Raw genomic sequence first — 24433 nt, forward strand, 5'->3', positions numbered from 1 at the left:
TTGGTTGAGAGGGGAATGTTGTCTAGGAGAACTTCTTCAAGTGGTGCGTTGGGATCTGTAATGTTTACCTGGAACCACTAGAACAAGTTGACAGGACCTTGGTCTAACGTCTCATCGAAAGGATGGCACCTCCATTGCCACATTCCCTCAGTGCTGCACTCGAGTGTCAGCTGAGTTTATGAGCTCTGATGCATTTTGGGTTTCTAAACTGCTCCTATAAGCACACCTCACCGTCCCTCTCAACCACAATGTGTGCTCGCCTACTCAATATTTAGGTAAATATAGCAGGACCCTGGGGATGAACAGCAAACCCTTGCCACTGACTTACCGGAATGTACCATGTGCCACCACATGATGTTCTGGTCTCTGGTAAGTGGATGAATATACACTCAAACAGATTGAAGCTCAGACTATAAATCAACAGGCAGACTTATTTAACATTAAACAGGTAAACATATTCAGCACAAATAGTGTATTTAAAGTAATTACAAACATCATTATTCTCCTTGAACATTAAAACAACATCGACATTTCGCCTGTGCTAACTCACAATATAAATGACGCTTGAAATGTAGACACTCACTTGTGAAGAAGTTAATAATAGCCAGTATAATAACATTCGGTCATTCAGACATGGAAAGCTCTCTCCTCTGGGCCAGAAGGTTGTGGGTTCAAGTACCACTCCAGAGACTTGAGCACAAAATCCAGCCTGGCACTCCCAGGGCAGTGCTGAGGGAGTGCTGCACTGTCGGAGAGGCTGTCTTTCAGATGAGTCGTTAAACCTAGGCTCTGTCTGCCCTCTCAGGTGGACATAAAAGACCCCACTGCACTATTTCGAAGGAGAGCAGGGGAGTTCTCCTGGTATCCTGGCCAATATTTCTCCCTCAACCTGTGGTGATACCTTGAAATCATTCCCATTCATTATGTTTACTAATGTAAGAATCATATAATCATAGAATGTTACAGCACAGAAGGAGGCCATTTGGCCCATCGCGCCTGTGCCAGCTCTTTGAAAGAGCTCTCCAATTAGCCCCACTTCCCTGCTCTTTCCCCATAGCCCTGCACATTTTTCCTTTTTCCTTTTTAGTATTTATCCAATTCCTTTTTGAAAGTTACTATTGAACCTGCTTCCACCGCCCTTTCAGGCAGCGCATTTCAGATCACAACAACTCGCTGCGTCAAAAAAAATTAATGCTGGGTAAAAAAAAGTCCTCATGCCGCATCTGGTTCTTTTGTCAATTACCTTAAATCTGTGTCCTCTGGTTACTGACCCTTCTGCCAATGGAAACAGTTTTGTAATGATATCAGCAAATAGTGATGTTATTTGCCTGTTTGATTATCATGTCTTACCAGCATGTTTGCATGTATTGATTACTTATGCCTGACCAGCAGAGGTCATGTGAGAGACAAGCAGAGGGGTTTAGTTTCAGTTTCGTTCTAGATGCATCACTAGCATGATGTCTCCTGTAAATGCTGTTAAAAGAGTTGAACAAGCTTTAGATTAAAAGACATTCTCTTTCATAAATGTCTCGTCATTGAACCCACAAAGAAATCAATACATGGTGTCAGAAGTGGCTGAAAGAGATGAAGAGAAAAAATCTGAAGTTAAATCAGCTCTCCACATATTAGCAAGCCAAAAGAGAAAATCGTTACTTACCTTGGAGAATAGCTAACGAAGTGAAAAAATGGAAGGATTACACCCACCGGCGAAGCTTCAGTTAACAGGTAATGTGGCTGAAAATTGGAGGAGGTTCAAACAACGTGTGGGGTTGTATTTAGTGGCAATCGGAGCTGATGAGAAAAGTAATAAAAAGAAATCATCACTGTTCTTACATGTCGTGGGTGATGAAGCGCTGGAGGTGTATAATAACTTCACATTCACTGCTGATGGAGACAAAATGAAGCTAGATAAAATAATGGAACAGTTTGAGGCCTACTGCATACCTAAACGTAACGTGACGTTTGAGAGGCACAGATTTTTCACATGTGTACAGAAAACGGGTGAGACTATTGATCAGTATGTGACTGAACTGAGAAACCGAAGCAAAACATGTGAATTTGGGGGACTGACAGACTCGCTGATAAAAGACAGACTGGTGTGTGGTATTCCAGATAATGGTCTAAGGGAAAGACTGCTAAGAGAGCAAGATCTAGACCTGGGAAAAGCCATAGCACTGTGTAGGGCTACAGAGACTGTGAAGTTGCAGGCAAAGGAGCTGTTCAGTGACAGTAGCTGCAACGTGGATGCAGTGAGAAAGAACGGATACAAACCGTTTAACAAAAAGAGCGTCAATGTGAAAAAAGAGGCGTGGCCAGCGAACAAAAATGAAAGGGACAATCGAAAGTCATGTAGTCGATGCGGTACACAGCATACACCAAGAAAGTGTCCAGCATATGGTAAAACATGCAATAGTTGCAACAAAAACAACCATTATGCCCGTTGCTGCAAGAACCAAGCGCAACAAAGCAAGGTCCATGCAGTAGATGAAAGCGAGATAGAGGAGTTCAATGTAGATGTTGTGTCTGAAAACAAAAAAGAAGAGACTGGATGTTGACACTAAAAGTGAATGACATACACATTCCATTTAAATTGGATACTGGAGCACAAGTTAATGTGATATCAGAGACTGATTTTAAGAAAATTAGGCCCAGACCAAAGATACATGAAATCAAAGTGAAAGTGACAGGGTACTCAGGTACTGATATACCAGTGAAAGGAAGATGCATTGTCAAAGTGACACACAAGGACAGAGAGCACACGCTAGCATTAATCGTGGTGCCAAAGGATGTGCAAGCCATATTAGGTTGAAAAGCCTGTGAGAGACTGAACCTGGTAAAGAGAGTCCTCATTGTAGAAAGCGAAGGAGAGACAGTCTATGATGAACTCATGAAAGAGTACAATGAACTATTTAAGGGTCTAGGCTGCATTCCAGGAGAACACACGATCAGAGTAGATAAAAGTATGACACCGGTCATACATCCATGCAGAAAAGTTCCGTTTGCTCTTCAAAAGCAACTGAAGGCAGAGTTGGACAGGATGGAAAGCCTGAATGTGATTCAGAAGATAGATGAGCCAACTGAGTGGGTGAGTTCCCTCGTCGTTGTGGACAAAAAGAATGGAAAGCTCAGAATTTGCCTGGATCCAACTAAACAGAGCAATAAAGAGAGAGCACTTCAAGCTTCCTACACGTGAGGAAATCATGGCACAGTTTGCAAATGCAAAGTATTTCAGCAAGTTAGATGCATCATCAGGATTTTGGCAGATGAAATTGGACGAAGCAAGTTCAAGACTGTGCACGTTCAACAGTCCATTTGGCAGATACAGATTCCTAAGGTTACCATTTGGCATTGCCTCAGCTCCTGAAGTGTATCACAAGACTATCCATATGATCTATGAGCACCTGGAGGGAGTTGATACATCAATGGATGACATCATAGTATGGGGAACCACGAGAACTGAGCATGACGAGAGACTGAAAAAAGTGCTGGAAGCAACAAGGAAAACAAACCTGAAGCTGAATAGAGAGAAATGCCAGCTCGGGGTGACAGAACTGACATTCGTGGGAGATATCCTTAGCAGTGAGGGCATCAGACCAGATCCCAGAAAGGTGTCCGCCATTGAGAATATGCCAAAGCCACAATGCAAAAAGGACGTGCAGAGGTTTAATGGAATGATCAACTACATGGGTAAATTCATATCCAACCTCTCAGAAAAGATGGCACCACTGAGAAGACTAACTGAAAAGAACATAGAATGGGAATGGAATCATGAGCATGAGAAGTCATGGAGCGATCTAAAGAAACTGCTCACAGAGGAACCAGTTCTGAGGTTTTATGACCCAGCGAGACCCATCAAGATATCATCAGATGCATCACAGAGTGGGCTCGGTGCCGTTCTTCTGCAAAAATATGACTACTGGCAACCTATTGCATATGCATCGCGCTCAATGACAGACGCAGAGACGCGATATGCTCAAATAGAAAAGGAGCTGCTCAGCATCACATACGCCTGTGAAAGATTTCACCAGTTTGTGGCAGGACAAGCAATCAGTGTAGAGACTGACCATAAGCCCTTGATTGCATTGTTCCAAAAGCCACTGAATAGCTGTCCGTTTAGAATACAAAGAATGATGATCAGGCTGCAACGCTTTACACTGAATGTTGCGTACACACCGGGTAAGCTGATGTATACAGCAGACACGTTGTCCAGAGCTGTTGACCCAAGTGAGCCCGCAAACACCACAATGGATGAAAAAGTGAACGCCTACGTGGACAAGATCACAAGTGCACTGCCCATAGCAGATGCAAAAATGGAGCTCATAAAGACTGAGACAAACAAAGATGAAACAATGAGACGACTGAGGAAAAGCATCTTGGATGGATGGCCCAACATGAAGCAAGACTGCTCACCTGACATGGCAGAGTACTGGAACTGCAGGGCGGAACTATCAGTGGTCGAAGACATCATCTACAAAGGAAGTAAAATAGTTATCCCAAAGAGTCTGAGAAAAGAGATGCTAAAAAGGATCCATGGAGGACATCTGGGAATTGAAACGTGTACGAAAAGAGCATGAGAGGTGATGTACTGGCCACGAATCAACCAAGATGTGACAAATGAGGTGTCAAACTGCACAATATGCCTGAAATATCGAGCAAGCAATCCGGTAGAACCACTAAAGCCACACCCAGCACCAGACAGACCTTACCAGAAGGTAGGCGCTGACCTATTCGTATGTCAAGGGAAGGACTATCTTGTAGTCACAGACTATTACTCCCTGTATCCAGAGGTTTGTAGACTGTACACCACCACTGCAGATGCTGTGATAAGATGTATGAAAGCCATATTCTCCAGACATGGCGTGGCAAGCGAGGTCTTCACAGACAACGGACCCCAGTTTTACAATGCAAGTTTCCGACACTTTGCCAAAGAGTGGGACTTTGTCCACACAACGTCAAGTCCTCACTATCCACAGTCCAATGGACTAGTGGAAAAATCGGTCCAGACAGTGAAAAGACTGATGTACAAGGCAAAAGACAGTGGAACTGACTTCTACCAGAGCATGCTTGTATACCGCACAACGCCGCTCGAGTGTGGTAAGTCACCAGCCCAACACCTTATGGGACGTCGGCTAAGGTCAAACCTACCCATCCCGGAGAACCTCCTGAAAACAAAAGAGGGGGAGAAAGTGAGGACGTTCAAAGAACAACAGAAAGAAAAGCAAAAGTACTACTATGACAGAGGAACACAAAGCCTACCTGAACTCCACACTGGTGACCAAGTAAGGTTCAAAGACAAAACAAACATATGGACTCAGAAGGGAACAGTCCTGAGTGAAGTTCAACCAAGATCATACACCATTCAGACAGATGAGGGTGCTGTTCTGCGAAGAAATCGTCGAGATCTTCTCATGGGACCAGCCACAGCAGGTCAAAAGACTGATACTGTTGAACAACCTGATCACACAGCAGGTCAAAAGACTGATACTGTTGAACAACCTGATCACACAGCTGAGAAACCATCATCTGAGGCAACAACTCAGATTCAAGGACAATCAATCAGAAAATCCTCAAGACACGTGAGGCTTCCTGAGAGACTCATTGAGCAAATTTAAGGACTATTGTTATAGAAGGAAGTAATGTTATCTTATTCTTTCTTCGAGTTCTAGTGTATTTACATATTTCATGTGAACACACAAAGCAAGGTTAAAAAACCTTGATAATGATAATGATAATGTAAGTTCATTAAGTGTTACAGTTAAAATGCAGATTAATACAAAGAAAACATGTGGTTAGTTAAAAGTAAAATACTTTTGTTTTAAGAAAGTGAGATGTAATGATATCAGCAAATAGTGATGTTATTTGCCTGTTTGATTATCATGTCTTACCAGCATGTTTGCATGTATTGATTACTTATGCCTGACCAGCAGAGGTCATGTGAGAGACAAGCAGAGGGGTTTAGTTTCAGTTTCGTTCTAGATGCATCACTAGCATGATGTCTCCTGTAAATGCTGTTAAAAGAGTTGAACAAGCTTTAGATTAAAAGACATTCTCTTTCATAAATGTCTCGTCATTGAACCCACAAAGAAATCAATACAAGTTTCTCCTTATTTATTTGATCAAAACCCTTCATGATCTGCCCTTAACCTTCTCTGCTCTAAGGAGAACAACCTCAGTTTCTCCAGCATCTACACGTGGCTGAAGTCTTTCATTCCTGGTACCATTCTAATGTAAGGCCTGACATAGAGTTTGATTCCCAATTAATTTATATTCTCTTGCGCATTCTGCATAAATTGATCACAATTGGCCATTTTAATAAAGCATGCATAGACATAGACACTTGTTGCTAATTTCCTTAAAGACATTTCTGAACTACACATGGTAGAATAGCTCTTTCCACACTCTACCCACAGTGCACCATCGTTTAGGCGGCCTCTGACTTTTTGTTGATGCCATCAATAACTGAAGATGCGGCCGTGTATGAGAATTCTCTGTAACCTTTGAACCACCTAGCCAATAAAGTAACAGAGCACAAAACTAACAAATGCTGTGGCCGGGATCTTACCTGAGGAGGTGCGTTGGGGGTGGGACTGCTGGTTTCCGGGTTCTAGTCCCGCCACCAGTGACGTCTGATGACCTGATGCTATTTTCCCCTGATTAGCCTTGTTAAACCCGCCCTGCGGGCTTGTCGGCCAATTAAGGGAAAGCCAATGTCAGATGACGTCAGTGCATGATGCTTCATCTGCCGGTTTTGTTAAAGCGACAGGCACCATAATTTTTTGACAGATAAATTGTCAGTGTTTGACAGCATTGAGGTGCTATCAAACACTGACAACCACTGTCCAAAGGTGAGCCCTTGTACCCAGGCTCACCATGACTCTCTCCTTAGGAGAAAACAGATGGCAGCTGCATGTGAGATTGCAGAAGCCATCTGTCAATTCTCTCGATCAGATGAGGCTTAACAGAAACATCAAGTCTTGTCACCTACTTATAAACAGAATAAAAATATTTCTCACTACATTGTCTCACCTGTCATACTTACCTGTACACCATTGCACCCATCACACTACCTCTACAGCTGTCATTTGCACACTTACACTGCAGCAGACCCACAGCTCTCCTCGCTGACCCTGGCGGGGTTCCACGACGTCGGGAAGCCCGCATCAGCAGGCGTAAAATGGTGAAAAGCCTGTTAACTGCCTGTTAACTACCAGTTGTTAACAGGCAGTTAATTGGCTCTAATCCCCTTCCTGCCGCTAGGAGACAGGTCCTTGCACAAGTCGGGGACCCGCCTCCCGGGGAGATGGTTCGGAGGCGGGTTGGGAGCGGGGTTGGGACCCGCTCCCAATTTTACCCATTTTCCCAGCAGTTCTGCCTCCAAACCCGCCTCCTCAGGGCTGGTAAAATCCAGCCCTGTGTGTCAGTGTGACCTACACCACCGTTTCTTGATTAAACCTGCAAATGTCAGTGTAGTAGACAACTCGACAGGGACAGGACTACAGACTGGTTTAGATTGGATGGTTGAAAATACTACTGAACTGTAAAACATAGCATTGTTCAGAGGCTTCAAAGTGTGGTACTGATTGTGTTGCCATTTTCAGTTACCAATCAACAAGGGTGACAGAGCGTCCATATTCTCATGTAAGATTCAGCACAGACTAATTGAAACCCTCCAGTTAAGATTTTTCTCCTTATCCTGTGACCAAAATACAACTGTAATTCAAGTAATATTATTATATGTGTTTCCCATTCTACTTTTACTGCTTCCTTGTATACTTCTTGTGTATTTCATAAGGTCTGCTCAAAATAAAGTTCATAGTTATAAATGATCTGGCAGAAGTTAATCATTGATACAAACATTTCTTCTGAGAAACAGTCCCGTCTTTTACTCCTTGAGCATGATTGAAACTAATTACTCACAAAGGGCCCAGCCCCAAACATTGCCCTGTCTTTTGTCTCTACAGATGCTGACCAGCCTGCTCTATATTACCAGCATTTTCTGTTTCTGTTGCACCTATATAAAGGTTTTTTTAAAAATATTTATTCTCAGGAATGGGCGTCGCTGGCAATGCCAGCATTTATTGCCCATCCCTAGTTGCCCTTGAGAAGGTGGTGGTGAGCCGCCTTCTTGAACTGCTGCAGTCCGTGTGGTGAAGATACTCCCACAGTGCTGTTAGGGACGGAGCTCCAGGATTTTGACCCAGCGACGATGAAGGATTGGCGATATATGTCCAAGTCAGGATGTGTGTGACTTGGAGGGGAACTTGGAGGTGTTGGTGTTCCCATGCGCCTACGGCCCTTGTCCTTCTAGGTGGTGGAGGTCGTGGGTTTGGGAGGTGCTGCCGAGGATATAACAGTCTTGGGGAGAATATCAGTCGCTATACCCAATTTGCAGCCAGAGCTATTTAAGCTGAGTGTCTTTAATGCTACACCGAGATCCTCTTTCCATAGCTTTCCTTAAAGCTTCCTGCCTTCCTTTGATCATTGTACGTGCTGGCCATCAATACACAGTGTATCGACAGTGGATCATGAATTATTTGTGCTTGTATGCACGTGTCGGTGCAGCATATGCTTTTGATCGAGGTGTTTACAATGTTAAAGGGATTCGATGGGGTAGATACTGAGAAACTATTTCCCCTGGTGCGAGAGGCCAGAACAAGGGGACATAATATTAAAATTAGAGCTAGTCCGTTCAGCAGTGAAATCAGGAAGTACTTTTTCACCCAAAGGGTAGTGGAAATCTGGAACTGGATCACTCAAAAGGCTGTGGGTTCTGGGGGTCAATTGGAGCTTTGAAGACTGAGATCGATAGATTTTTGTTGCATAGTATTACATAGTATTTACAGCACAGAAACAGGCCATTCAGCCCAACAGGTTCATGCTGGTGTTAATTGTTGTGTATGTACCTTTAAGGGAAGAACTGGTTTTAGACTGCAGTACCGGCAGTGACCACCCCTGTATAAAAGGCCCTAGCAGGCTTCTGTATTTCAGTCTGACGTTATCCTCCTGTTCAGTAAAGTACCTGTTAAACTGTTCTCCCGAAGTCCGTGTATTATTGAGGCGCGGACTTTACAGTGGCGACTGTTGGATCCGTGGTTCAGTGGATATGCTGTTATTAAATAATCACACGGATGCTGTACATTAACAATAAACAGGTCTTTACTGGAGGAGGGTAGTCTCAAGACTGGGGGTGCAGAGGCATGCGCAAAGCTTATATACAGGTGTGGTCACTGCCGGTACTACAGTATACAGGAGCTGTAAAAGTAGTTCTGACTTAAAGGCACATACACTACAATTCCTCCCCTTTTAGATTAGTAGTACCCCTAATATTCAAATAACAATTAACATTTCAACATGTACATTAAACAACAAAAGTCCATTTATAGATTCAGTCTTTGGGGCGGCTTCCTGACCCTTTCGGGATAGCGCCTTTCCGGAGGTTCTTGTTCTTGGTGCAGAGGCGATTCTGACCCCTTTTCATCGGGTAGTTCATCGGGTTCCACTGCTACGGGGCCTGAGGTAGATGCTACCGGTATGTCGGGTTCATCCCCAGGTACTCGAGACATGGGGTTGACGCGTTCCTGTGACATTAAGATCTGATCGACGTGGCGTCTCACAATGTTCTCCCCGACATCCACTGTGTACATTAATGGCCCCTGCCTTGTACATATCGTTCCGGGTTGCCATTTCTCTGGTCGATAGTCACAGGCCAAGACTGGTTGCCCTACATTGAAGCTCCTTGTCGGCTTCTCATTGATGTGCTGGAATTGTTTGTCCTCAACATTTCTTCGCACATTTGGTCTGAGCAAGTCCAGACGAGATCTCGACCTTCGGTTAAAGAACATCATGGCCAGGGTCTGGTTGGTAGCTGCATGTGTCGCGTTTCGGTAGGCTAATAAGAAATTGTCCATCTTATGCTGTAGTGGAATTTCATCATCGCACATGGTCTTTATCGCCTTCTTAAAGGTTTGTACGAACCTCTCAGCCAATCCATTTGTGGCTGGACGATACGGGGCGGATGTGTAATGCCTTACCCTATTCCTTCTCATAAATTTTTGGAACTCGTCGGACACAAACTGTGGTCCATTATCAGAGCAAATCTGCTCTGGCAAACCATTTCTGGCAAATATGGTCCGTAGGACTGCAATCGTTTTCTCTGTAGTGGTTGAAGACATTTTTATCACCTCAGGCCACTTTGAATGAGCATCCACTGCTATTAAGAACATTGAGTCCATGAATGGAGCAGCGAAATCAATATGCACCCGTTGCCATGGAGAGGAGGGCCACTCCCATGGGTGTAGAGGGGCATGTGGTGGTGCATTTTGGAGCTTCTGGCATCCTAAGCAGCTCTTAGTTAGGTCTTCGATTTGTTGATCGATTCCCGGCCACCACACATAAGCCCTAGCAAGGCATTTCATTTTCACTCCACACAGATGACCTTCATGTAGCTCATTTAGCACTTTCTCCCTTAACTTGTGTGGAATCACCACTCTGGATCCACACATCACTGTCCCCTGGCATACTGACAGCTGTTCTCTTCTGGATGAGAATGCTGGCAACAGTGAGTCGCCATGAGTTGGCCATCCCCTCACCGTCAATTCATATGCGCAAGACAGCGGCGGATCATTGCGGGTCTCCTTCTCTATATCCGCGTTCGTTACTGGCAATCATTCAATTATTGACGAATAAAATATCTCGATAGGGTCCACTGCTGGTGCTTCCTCCACAGTAGGCAGTGGCAGGTGCGATAGCCCATCAGTGTTCCCATGCTGTTTCGTGCCTTTATATTCTATTTCATATTGATTCGCCCCTAGAAACAGGGACCATCTTTGTAACCGCTGTGCAGTCATCACTGGAACGCCCTTCTTAGGATTAAAGGTGGAGACAAGTGGTTGGTGGTCAGTCAGCAAGGTGAACTTCTGCCCATGCAGATAGTGGTTGAATTTTTTTACTCCCCGTACTAGGCTGAGGGCCTCCCTGTCAATCTGGGCGTAGTTGCGCTCGGCTAAGGATAGTGACCGAGACGCAAAGGCTACTGGCCTCTCCAACCCGTCAGGGAATTTGTGCGACAGCACCACTCCAATACCATAGGGTGATGCATCACATGCCAAATGAATTGGTAGTGCTGGGTTGAAATGGGCCACCACCTCTTTTGATGTGATCAATTCTTTACACTTCTGAAAAGCTCGTCTACGTTCGTCATCCCACTTCCATGGTACCCCTGTTTGCAGTAGGGTGTTCAGTGGGTGTAATACCTGCTGTGCATGTAATATGTGTGCTACTTTGAACCTATGGACAGGACTGCACTACTTGTTGGGCGTAGTGATACGCAGTACCACTCCTGGCCATAGGGGTATAAATGGTACTGTGGGTACTGATCTCCCCTCAGTTCCCGCCTGTGGGCATGAAGTAAAGACCTACGTATAGTCCCTACCTCCAACCAGTAAAGACCTGTTTTATTGTTACTGATTAAGTCTGAGTATTAATTACTTGAACAACTCACAGATTTAACACTGGCGACGAGTCTGATTCGGACCCTGCGGCAGTCACTCCACGGCAGCTTCGTCCACAGCCAGGACGTTGCAGAGAGGTTTCCACCCTCTCCACCCCACTGGAAGACATCCTGACCTCGGAGCCTCCATCGGCGACCGTCAGCTTCTTCTCCAGCTTGGTGGTGGGTAAGCCGTTGTCTGAGCCGGGCAGCGACGCGACAGGCAGTCGACCGCGTTGGCCGCACGAACGGGGCTGGGGGAGCTGGAGGAATACGGCGCGAGAGCTGCTTCGAGCGGGAGGCGTTTCAACGGAGCGATCGCATCTCCTGATAAGAGCCGAGAGCCGCTTCGCGATCCAGCGATCGCATCCGCTGATAAGGGCCGCACTCGGGCGATCGCGGCGAAGATAAGGGCCGCACTCGGGGGCTGAAGGGAGACGGCGTTGGGGGACGGGTGAAGACCGCCAAGCGCGGGAAAACCGCCATTTTGTGGGCGGAGGACGACGGCAAGAGCGGGAAGCCGCCATCTTGGATAGCAGTAAAAAAAAAAAAAATCTGAGAAATTGCAAATCTACAATGCCTAAACACGGGAATATTAGCACCTTTGATAGTGACCTCGAAGATTGGGCCATATATGTTGAAAGAGTAAAAAAATTATTGTAAGGCCAATAAAATTCGTGACCAAGATAAAGCTCTAACATTATTAAATTTAATGGGTGCGAAGACATACGGGCAATTGAAACACCTGTTATCACCAGATGAACCGGCGGATAAGACGTTCGATGAGATTGTTACTGTCCTGAAAGATCATCTAAACCCCACGCCGCTGATGCTAGCGGAACGATTTAAATTTTACGACAGAAGGCAGCTACAGCATGAAAGCAATGCTGATTATTTGCTGGAATTGCGTAAATTAGCAAAATATTGCCAGTTTGGAACGGGACTGACAGAGGCACTTCGAGACAAATTTGTGTGTGGTTTATTTAAACAGGATACACAAAAGCGACTGCTCGAGGAGAATGAGCTGACGCTTGAGAAGGCGGTCACTATGGCAGCAGCACATGAAGCCGCAGCGAGAGGCACGGCAGTAATGCAGCTACGGTCACCGGAGCTCAGTGCACACAAATTGGGTGTGAGTTCTGGCAAATGTTATCGTTGTGGAAAGACAACGCATGATCAGAACCAGTGTTGGTTTAAAAACCAAGAATGTAGAACTTGTGGTAGGCTTGGACATATAGCTAGAGTATGCAGGTCAGCGAAGAAGACCAGCAACAAGAAGTCACCGCAAGGAAAATACGCAAAGGTACACAAGGTGACCGAACAGGAGTCCGATTCAGACGCTAGCAGTAATGAACTGGCTAGCTTAAGAGTACTCAACGCTGGTAAGGGTGCAGACCTCCAGACAATTTGGGTCACTCTTCAGATAGAAGGAGTCCAAGTAAAACTGGAATTGGACACTGGACCGGCATTGACGGTCATAAATAAGAAAGATTACGGAAAGTTATTCCAACATATTCCCCTACAGGATACGGGGATTATATTGGAAACATACACGGGGCAAAGAGTGTACCCCATCGGGAAAATAGAGGTTGCAGTGGTCCACAAGGGCGAAGACAGTCAAATAATGGACTTATATGTGATATCTGAAGGAGGTCCTCCACTACTAGGACGGGAGTGGATTAGGAAAATGAATATGGACTGGCATTTCCTACAAACAATAACGAGTGAGAACTCGGTGAAGATAGTCGGCCCAGACTCTGGAACGGATGATGGTAAGCCCAACTCAGGTGCAAAAGACAAAGTTTCAGCACAGAATTCCACTGAGCAACAACAACATAGTTTAACTGTGGATTCTGAGTCTGGCAAGTCTACTGATGTGCCCATTTCTGAGGGACACCGGGCTCGAACTCAACTCCATTTCAAACTACAACAGCAATTAGAACAAATGCTTCGCCGTTGTGAGCAAGAGTTGAATGCAACGAAAGAGTTCTTTGATATAGAGTTGGAGAATCTGGAAAGACAACAGAAGCAGCTGATGGAGAAAATGGAACAGGAGCACACAAAACGTCTGATGTCAGAGGAGTTAACGGTCAGCCAACTCCTGCATATGCTGAAGGACAGGACTCTGAAATGGGAAAAACTTGAACACGAACTTCAATATTCAAACGAAAGGGGTTCGGAGCTCTCAAAGGTTATTGGAAGAGCTGAGGTGGCAACACAGACTAAGATGACTGCAACAGAGCAGCCCTTGGATGCCAAAAGTACGCTGACTCACGTCAACGTAGAACAACAGACCGCTGAAACAGCTGCTCCGGTAGAGGGATTGCATAGTCCGATCAATCAATCTCCAAAGGAAGTTGAAGTATTAAAATCACAAATGAGGTCACTAGTAAACGACTTGCTGAAAGCCCAGAAAAAGCTGGATGCAGAGGTACACATGAAGAAGTCTCTTCAGGAAAGATGTCTGGATTTGGAACAAGAGCTGGCTAACGTCCAGCTGGGTATGGAGGAAATAGACGACCCTCTCACTGGTCTAGCTCAGGACGACACCGAATATTACTATGACCTGGTGGATGACACCGAATATTACGATGTCCTGTCCTGCCCAGCTTGTAACTTCGACTCCCAAAGTGCAGAAATCATGGAGGAGCACCAAAAGTCTACGGAACATCGGGAGAAGCTGGCTCTACGACGGAAACAGGAGGAAGAGAAGGAGGAACTGCGCATGCAGCTGGCAGCTGACAATGGAGCCCAGAGAGTCTCCAAGAAGCAGAAAAGGAAAAGTAAAAACAGAAGATGACCCATCTGAACCATTATCACCTCTACCAGATCACACACGTGGTCCCTCCGAACGGAGCCAATTCAGTTCGGAAGTTCAAACTGTTAAATCCATGGAAGGACTATTGAATGAGTCACTCCAGCAACGTGAACCGACTCCACCACAGAGATTGAATCTGTGAACTGTTTTCCGCAGAGACTGAATCTGTGATCTGTTTTGACATGAAGTTATCTATGTATCTATGTTATTCTGTTATGTAAACCTGAAGTTATATATGTATATATGTTATTACGTTATGTTAAATGGGGAGATGACTGTAAAGCTAGGAAGGGAGGAATGTTGTGCATGTAATATGTGTGCTACTTTGAACCTATGGACAGGACTGCACTACTTGTTGGGCGTAGTGATACGCAGTACCACTCCTGGCCATAGGGGTATAAATGGTACTGTGGGTACTGATCTCCCCTCAGTTCCCGCCTGTGGGCATGAAGTAAAGGCCTACGTATAGTCCCTACCTCCAACCAGTAAAGACCTGTTTTATTGTTACTGATTAAGTCTGAGTATTAATTACTTGAACAACTCACAGATTTAACAATACCGTAGACAAATTTGGTAAGAACTTGTGGTAGTAGTTTACCAGCCCGAGGAACGACCTCAGTTGTGACACATTTTCCGGTGCTGGATCCTTGACTACTGCCTCAATCTTGTCAGGGGACTTATGTAACCCCTCTTCATCGATGACGTGGACACAATACGAGACCTGTTTCTGGAAAAACTCGCACTTGTGGTGATTAGCTCGTAGCCCATACTCCTTTAATCTGGTGAGCGCCTTCTCCAAGTTGGCGAGGTGATCACCGTCATTTTCGCCCGTGACCAAGATGTCGTCCAAATAACACTGGGTCCCTGGAATCCCTTGCAGGACCTGATCCATCGCCCTTTGCCAGATAGCCGGAGCCGAGGCTACTCCAAACACCAGCCGGTTGTATTGATAGAGACCTTTATGAGTGTTGATCGTAAGGTATTGTTTCGAAGCTTCTTCTACCTCCATTTGCAAGTACGCCTGGGCTAGATCAATTTTGGTGAAGCGTTTACCTCCAGATAGCGAGGCGAAAATATCCTCAATTCGTGGAAGCGGATATTGTACCGTGTGAAGGATTGGGTTCACTGTCAACTTAAAACCCCTACAGATGCGGACCTTCTTTGGTTCCCCAGGCGTATTACTCAACGACCTCTTCATTACAGGAACGATGGGTGTAGCCCACTCGCTCCAGTCCACTTTGGACAGTACTCCTGAATGTTCCAACCCTTCCAGCTCTGCTTCAACAGCTGGTCTGATCGCATAAGGCACTGGTCTGGCCTTCAGAAACTTTGGGCTTGCATTTTCCTCTATTTTATTCGTTGCTGTTATTCCTTTTAGTATTCCTAGTCCTTCCTGGAACACTTCTTTTGCGTCAGTTAGCATTTTTGACAGTCGTCCAGGTGTGACGTCGTCATCCTTTTTGGCCTCAACCTTCAGTGCCTGTATGGAATGCCAATCTAATTGTATCTTCCGGATCCATTCACGTCCTAGCAGTGGTGGTCCTCCATCTGGCAATACATATATGTCCATTTTAGGTATTTCCTGGCCTTTGTATGTCACTTTTACCCTTATTTTTCCTTTGGGGTAGACTTTTTGCCCCGTATACGTCTTCAAGACAATCTCTGTAGCTTTCAAGGGTATGTGTGAAAATAGCCGCTTGTAGTCTCTTTGATTTATGACTGTTAGCGCTGACCCTGTGTCCAATTCCATTTTCACTTGGACTCCGTCTATCTTGAGTGTAACCCAGATAGTCTGGTGATCCTCCATTTCTGTTACCTTATGTAGTTTCAGACAACCCAGCTCCTTGATTCCGGATTCTGTGTCACTTTTCTGCTTGTCTGAACCACTGTCCATCACCTGGTGTAACTTTTTGTACTTCTCCTGTGGAGATTTCTTACTGTTGGTTTTCTTCCCAGACCTGCAGACTCTTGCTATGTGTCCTGCTTTCCCACACTGTCTGCACACTTGGTCCTTGAACCAACAATCTTTCTGGTCATGTGTTGTTCTGCCGCAGCGATAGCACTTCCCTGTTCCATAGGACATTTCATTGGTGCCATATTCTTGCGGTCTCCGTTGTATCTCTGCAGCGCCCCTTGCGGCTGCTTCGCGTGATACTGCCATACTGAAAGCTTTGTCCAGCGTAAGGTCCTTTTCTGATAGAAGCCTTTTCTGGGTTCCTTCACTTTGTAGCCCACACACAAACTTGTCCCTTAACGTATCTGCTAGTCCCGCTCCAAACTGGCAGTGTTTCGATAGCTTGCGCAGTTCCGTTAGGTACTCAGCATTGCTTTCGTCTTTGTGTTGGTTCCTTTTATGGAACTTAAATCGTTCTGCTATCAGCAGCGGTGTGGGGTTTAAGTGGTCCTGTAGGATTTCTACTATGCTTTCAAAATTCTTGTTTACCGGCTTCTCTGGGGTTATTAGATTTCGCAGTAACCCATAAGTTTTTACACCCATGGAATTTAACAGAACCAGTGCTTTATTAGCATCTGGCATTTCATTCGCCCTGCAGTACACCTCAATACGTTCCACATATGTCGCCCAATCTTAGACTTCATTGTCGAACGTAGAGATACTGCCACTCTTCGGCATCCTTGGGTGTGAGTTAACTGTCAAAAATGGCACCTCCCGCGCTTCCCCTTCTTCTCCGCTGGCACAAAATGGCATCTCCCGCGCTTTCCTTCCTTCCCGCGCTCGCCCTTCTTCTCCGCTGCGGCTTCTAAAAATGGCGTCTCCCGCGCTCTTTCTTCTTCTCCGTGGCTCAATGGCATCTCCCGCGCTCCCCTTTCTTCACCCCACGGACCCTGTTCAGCCCGTGAGCCCTGGCTGTGCTCTGCGCGTTCTTCTTTTTATATTTTTCGACGCCGCTCAGTCTAGAACCCGGCTGTTTCTCTACCCTCTCTCTCGCCAGTTTGTTTTCTTTTTCTCGACGCCGCTCGGTGTTCTACCCCCGGCTGCGCCCTACGCTCTTCACCCTCTGTCTTACCCCGTCGATGCTGCTTGGCTTTCTCTCCGCCGTCGGTCGGCTCCAGCCGTCGCTGCTCGGGAAGGGTCTGCGCTGGACCTGTCGTCGGTCTCTTGATGCTCGTCGTGGCTGGGGAACCAAGCCCAGCTCTCCACAGCCTCCCCTGCGAAGTTCAATCTCTGCCTGACTGCTGGGTGGTTGCTCGTGGTCGACGCCCGTGTTCCTGGCCTTGACTGTTTTTTTTTTTTACGTTGCAGGTAGATTTGAATCGACACTCGTCGCCACTGTTGGATCCGTGGTTCAGTGGATATGCTGTTATTAAATAATCACACAGATGCTGTACATTAACAATAAACAGGTCTTTACTGGAGGAGGGTAGTCTCAATACTGGGGGTACAGAGGCATGCGCAAAGCTTATATACAGGTGTGGTCACTGCCGGTACTACAGTATACAGGAGCTGTAAAGGTAGTTCTGACTTAAAGGCACATACACTGCAGCGACGAGTAAGTTCGAACTCACCTGCAGTGTGGCATCGTCTCACGGGGATCTCACCCTGAGAGGAGGTTTCTTGGAGGTCGTAGTCTGAGCAACGGGCGTCGACCGCGGGCAACCGCCCAAAGAATTCATCGGTGTTCGGAGAATTGCGGGAGAGGCTGTGGAGAGCTGTGCTTGGCTCCCCAGTTAAGGTGTTCCAGCAAATCGTGCTGGTAGCAGGTAGTGCGCTGATCTTTCCGGACTGCGGCGGGCTCAAGCTCGAACGAGCAGCTCTACAAAACGGGCCGCGCAGCGTCGCCAGGGAAAGAAAACAAGAGAGAGAGAGGGTGGAGCGCACAGGGCGCAGTCGGTGCTCAAGAACCGCGCAGCAGAGAGAAAATAAACGGGGGGAAGGAAAGCGAGATGCACCGAAGCCGCGGGTTGCCGCCATTACCCTGTAGAACGCTAGGAGCAGCATGGCAACAAGGGGAAGAAGCAAAGGTGCGGGAGGCGCCATTTTATCCCATTGGGGAAGAAGGAAAAGCGCAGGAGGCGCCATTTTATTCCATTGGGGAAGAAGCAAAAGCGCGGGAGGCGCCATTTTAAATCACCCAAGATGCCGAAAAGTGGCAGTATCACTGCTTTCGACAATGATGTAGAAGACTGGACCACGTATGTGGAAAGAATTGAAGTGTACTGCAAGGCAAATGAGGTGGCCGATGGAAAGAGGGCGTCGGTATTATTGAATTTGATGGGCGCGAGTACGTACGGCCTATTGCAGAATTTAATTACCCTAGCTAAACCAATGGAGAAAGGTTTTGAGGAGATTGTTAATATCTTACGGGAACACCTAAACCCTACACCGTTGCTGATAGCAGAAAGATTCAAGTTCCATAAAAGAAACCAGCACAAAGATGAGAGCAATGCTGACTATCTTACGGAACTACGCAAGTTATCGAAGCACTGCCAGTTCGGAGCAGGACTGGCAGACACCTTACGGGATAAGTTTGTCTGCGGGCTCCAGAGTGAAGGAACCCAGAAACGACTACTTTCAAAAAAGGACCTGACGCTAGAACAGGCTTTCAGTGTGGCAGTATCCTACGAAGCAGCAGCACGGGGAGCTGCGGAAATACAACAGAAACCACAAGAATACAGCGCTAACAAAATGGCGTATGGAGCAGAAAAGTGCTGTCGCTGCGGCAGAACAACCCATGAGCTGAAGGACTGCTGGTTGAATGACAAAGTATGCAGGCAATGCGGAAAAATGGCACATATAGCAAGAGTCTGCAGGTTGGGAAAGAAAACCAGCACGACAAGAACTACTAAGGAACAGTACAGGAAAGTAAAGAAACTGACAGACAGTAGTTTGGAAGATCAGGAGAGTGATAAGGACTCCGGGAGCAGGAGACTAAGTTGTCTAAAGTTACACAACGTGATCGCAAAGGAGGATCACCGAACCATTTGGGTCACCCTCACGACAGCAGGGTCCCCAGTAAAGATGGAATTGGACACAGGATCAACCCTAACTGTCATGAATCGACGAGACTATGAGCGGCTATTCTCACACATACCCTTAAAGGACACGTCCATTGTATTGAAGACATACACGGGGCAAAAGGTTTACCCCAGAGGAAAAATAAGGGTGCCAGTTAAATATAACGGCAAGGAAACGCAGAAACTATATATGTATATACTACGAGATGGAGGACCACCATTATTGGGACGTGAATGGATCCGAAAAATACAATTGGATTGGCATTCCATTCAGGCGCTAACTGTGACTGACAAAAAGGATGATGACGTCGCACCTGGACGTCTGTCACAAATTCTATCTGACGCGGAAGAGGTGGTCCAACAAGGACTTGGGACTCTGAAAGGAGTAAAGGCAACCATAAAGATTGAAGATAACGCAAACCCAAAATTTTTTAAGGCCAGAACGGTGCCATACACGATCCGCCCAGCCATTGAAGCTGAACTGGAGAGTCTGGAACGTTCGGGTGTGCTGTCCAAGGTGGACTGGAGCGAGTGGGCCACACCCATCATTCCTGTAATGAAGAAAGCATTGAGCAGCACGCCTGGGGAGCCGAAGAAGGTTCGCATCTGTGGGGACTTCAAGGTGACTGTGAACCCAGACCTGCACACAGTACAATATCAACTTCCACGGATAGAAGATATTTTCGCCTCACTATCTGGAGGGAAACGTTTTACAAAGATTGATCTGGCCCAAGCGTATCTACAAATGGAGGTGGAAGAAGCATCTAGAAAATACCTCACGATAAACACTCACAAAGGCCTTTACCAGTACAATCGACTGGTATTCGGCATAGCATCAGCCCCGGCTATTTGGCAGAGGGCGATGGAACAAGTCCTGCAAAGGATCCCGGGGACCCAGTGTTATTTGGACGACATCCTGGTTACGGGCGAAAATGGCAGTGAACACCTTGTCAACCTGGAGCAGGTGCTCACGAGATTACAGGAATATGGGCTACGAGCCAACCGTCCCAAATGCGAGTTCTTCAGGAGCCAAATCTCGTATTGTGGCCACATGATTGATGAGGAAGGGTTGCATAAGTCGCCGGACAAGATTGAGGCTGTAGTCAAGGCTCCAGCACCGGAAAATGTGTCGCAACTGAGGTCGTTCCTCGGGTTGGTGAACTACTACCATAAGTTCTTGCCGAATTTATCTACAATTCTCCACCCACTGAATGCCCTGCTGCAAACTGGAGTAACATGGAAATGGAGTGATGAGTGTAAGCGTGCCTTTCAGGAATGTAAATGCCTAATCACTTCAAAAGAAGTATTGGCCCACTACAACCCAACACTACCGATTCGGTTGGCATGTGATGCGTCACCTTACGGCATTGGAGCGGTGCTGTCACACAAATTCCTTGACGGTTCAGAGAGGCCAATAGCCTTTGAATCGCGCTCGCTAACCTCAGCCGAGCGTAACTACGCCCAGATTGACAGGGAGGCCCTCAGCCTGGTGTGGGGGGTGAAGAAGTTCAATCACTATCTGCACGGGCAGAAATTCACCCTACTGACTGATCATCAGCCCCTGGTCTCCATTTTTAACCCAAAGAAGGGCGTTCCGGTGATGACGGCGCAACGGCTGCAAAGATGGTCACTTTTTCTAGGGGCACATCAGTACGACATAGAGTACAAGGATACGAAACAGCATGGAAACGCTGATGGGCTGTTGCGCCTACCGTTGCCTATGGTAGAAGAAGCACCTGCAGTGGACCCTGTTGAGATATTCTATGCGACCATAGTCGAATGTTTGCCTTTTACAAACTCAAGTATAGAGAAGGAAACCCGAAATGACCCGACACTCTCTCGGGTCTATGATTTGACGGTGAAGGGATGGCCAGCATATGGCAACTCACTGTTGCCAGCATTCTCATCAAGGAGAGAACAGCTGTCAGTGTGCCGGGGGACCTTGATGTGCGGATCCCGAGTGGTAATCCCACCCAAGTTGAGAGATAGAGTGCTCAATGAGCTTCATGAGGGTCATCTGGGAGGGGTAAAAATGAAGAGCCTAGCCAGGGCATTTGTGTGGTGGCCGGGAATCGATAAAGAAATTGAGGATATAACCAAGAGATGCACAGGATGCCAGCAGGTCCAAAACGCTCCACCACAGGCCCCACTACATCTATGGGAGTGGCCCTCATCTCCAGGGCAACGGGTACACATTGATTTTGCTGGTCCATTTATGGACTCAATGTTTCTAATCGCTGTGGACGCCCATTAAAATGGCCTCCACCACCACGGAGAAAACTATTGCAGTCCTAAGGACCATCTTCACCAGGAATGGGTTGCCAGAACAGATTTGCTCCGACAATGGGCCACAGTTTGTGTCTGAAGATTTCCGGAGGTTCCTGAAGAATAATGGGGTGAAACATTACACATCTACCCCATATCATCCAGCCACAAATGGATTGGCTGAGAGGTTTGTTCAGACCTTTAAAAAGGCCATAAAGGCAATGTATAATGACGACATACCACTACAACACAAGGTGGATAATTTCTTGTTTGCTTACCGGAATGCGACACATGCAGTAACCAACCAAGCTCCAGCCGTACTGTTTTTCAACCGAAGGCTAAGATGTCGCCTGGATTTGCTCAAACCAAACATAAGACGAGATGTTGAGGATAAGCAGTTCCAGCACATAAATGAGAAGCCAACCAGGAGCTTCAAGATAGGGCAACCAGTCTTGGCCCGCGACTACCGAACAGAAAAATGGCAGCCAGGAACGATATGCACACAGCAGGGACCACTAATGTACACAGTGGATGTTGGAGAGAGCATCGTGAGACGCCATGCTGACCAGATTCTAGAGTCACAGGAACAAGCCAAACCTATACCACGAGCATGTGCACCTGGTAATGAGCCCGAAGTACAGATTGCGTCTACCTCAGAAGCAGTGGTATTGGAAGCTGACGAACCAACCAATGACAATGAGACAGAATCGACTCTACCGCAAGAACAGGATACTCGAGAAAGGCGCTATCCAGTCAGGATCAGGAAGCCTCCTCAAAGACTGAACTTATAAATGATTATTTCAGTTGATGTATATAGTACCGAGAAAATTGTAATTGTAATTAGTTATTATTTAGTTGTTAAATGAATGTTATGTACTGTTTATCTAAAAGGGGAGGAATTGTTGTGTATGTACCTTTAAGAGAAGAACTGGTTTTAGACTGCAGTACCGGCAGTGACCACCCCTGTATAAAAGGCCCTAGCAGGCTTCTGTATTTCAGTCTGACGTTAAAGTACCTGTTAAACTGTTCTCCCGAAGTCCGTGTATTATTGAGGCGTGGACTTTACATTTATGTTCTACATGAGCCTCCTCACACCCCTCTTCATCTAACCCCATCAACATATACATTTATTCCTTTCTCCTTCATGTGCTTATTAAGCTTCCCCTTGAATGCATCTATCCTATTTATCTCAACCGCTCCCAGTGGTAGCGAGTTCCACATTCTCACCACTCTCTGGGTAAAGAAGTTTCCCCTGAATTCCCTGTTGGATTTATTAGTGACTATCTTATATTTATAGCCCCTAGTTCTGGTCTCATCTGCAAGTGGAAACATCTTCTCTATGTCTACCCTATCAAACCCTTTCATAATCTTAAAGAACTCTAATCAGGTCACCCTTCACTCTTCTCTTTTCTAGAGAAAAGAGCCCCGGCCTGTTCAATCTTTCCTGATAGGTATAACCTCTCAGTTCTGGTATCATTCTAGTAAATATTTTTTGCATCTTCTCCAGTTTATAATATGGAGACCAGCACTGTGCATAGTGCTCCAAGTGTGGTCTAATCAAGGTTCAATACAAGTTTAACATAACCTCTCTGTGTTTCAATTTTATTCCTCTAGAAATGAAATAAGGCTTTTTTATGGCCTTATTAACCTGCATCGCTACTTTTAGTAATCTGTGCATCTGTACACACAGATTCCTCTGTTCCTCTACTCCATTTAGACACTTGTTTTCCAAGGAGTATGTGGCCTTCTTATTCTTTTTACCGAGATGTATTATCTCACTCTTATCTATATTGAAGTTCATTTGCCAATTACACGCCTATTCTGCAAGTTTTTAATGTCTTCCAGTATTTTGTCGCAGTCCACCTTTGTATTAACTACACTCCTCAATTTGGTGTCATCCGCAAATTTTGAAATTGTTTTTCCAATTCCCAAGTCCAAATCATTTATGTAAATGCTGAACAACAGTGGTTCCAGCATTGATTCTTGTGGAACACCACTTCCCACCATTTGCCAATCCAAGTAACTACCTTTAATCCCTACTCTCTGTTTTCTGTTTTGCAGCCAGCTTGCTATCCATTCTGCTATTCATTCCCTGACTCCACTTGTTCTGATCTTAGTCATGAGTTTACTATGCAGTCCCTTATGGAAGGCTTTTTGGAAATCCAAATATACTCTGTTTCCTACATTACCCTTATCTACCCTTTTTGTTGCTTCTTCAAAGAATTCAATAAGGTTGATCAAGCATGACCTTCCCTTTTGGAATCTGTGCTGAGTATTCTTTATTATATTTTCAGTTTCTAAATGTTTTTCTATTATATCTTTGAGTAAGGATTCGGTTATCTTTCCTACCACCGACGTTAAGCTAATTGGTCTATAGTTCCCTCAGCTTGTTCTATCTCCCTTTTTATAAATAGGAATCACATTAGCTGTCCGCCAGTCCTCTGACACTATTCCCTTTTCTAGTGACTTTTTAAATATATGTACTAGTGCCTCTACTATCTCCTCCCCAACTTCTTTTAATATGCGTGGATTCAATCCATCTGGACCAGGGGTTTTATTCTCTCTAAGTTTAATTAGTTTATCAATTATCTCCCCATTTCTATCTTAAATGTTTTTATATCCTTTTTGATCTCTTCTTCTAATGTCATGCCCACTCTGATAGTCTCCCTGGTAAATACTGAGGCAAAGTTATTATTTAATATTGCCGCTTTCATTACCTTTAAGTTTATCATGTGTATACCCTAGTGGCCCTATCCTGATTTTTCTTTTGTTGCTTATGTGTCTGTAGAATACTTCACTATTTCTTTTTATATTCCTTGATAATTTAATTTTGTAGTTGCTCTTTGCCTTCCTAATTGTTTTTTTGGCTCCTTTCCCAGGTAAGGGTA

At 45.7% G+C, this 24433-nt stretch overlaps 1 protein-coding gene across 1 annotated transcript in view; it reads right to left on the reverse strand.

Annotated features, from left to right (window-relative positions):
- Positions 1-24433, reverse strand: part of LOC147113688 (catenin alpha-3-like) — a 3852991-nt gene that overhangs the window by 1076592 nt on the left and 2751966 nt on the right. The window lies entirely within an intron of this gene.

This window comes from Somniosus microcephalus, chromosome 8 (genome assembly GCF_052327205.1).
Source record: "Somniosus microcephalus isolate GS21.2 chromosome 8, FLI_Smic_1.0, whole genome shotgun sequence".
In the NCBI taxonomy this organism is placed as follows: domain Eukaryota; kingdom Metazoa; phylum Chordata; class Chondrichthyes; order Squaliformes; family Somniosidae; genus Somniosus; species Somniosus microcephalus.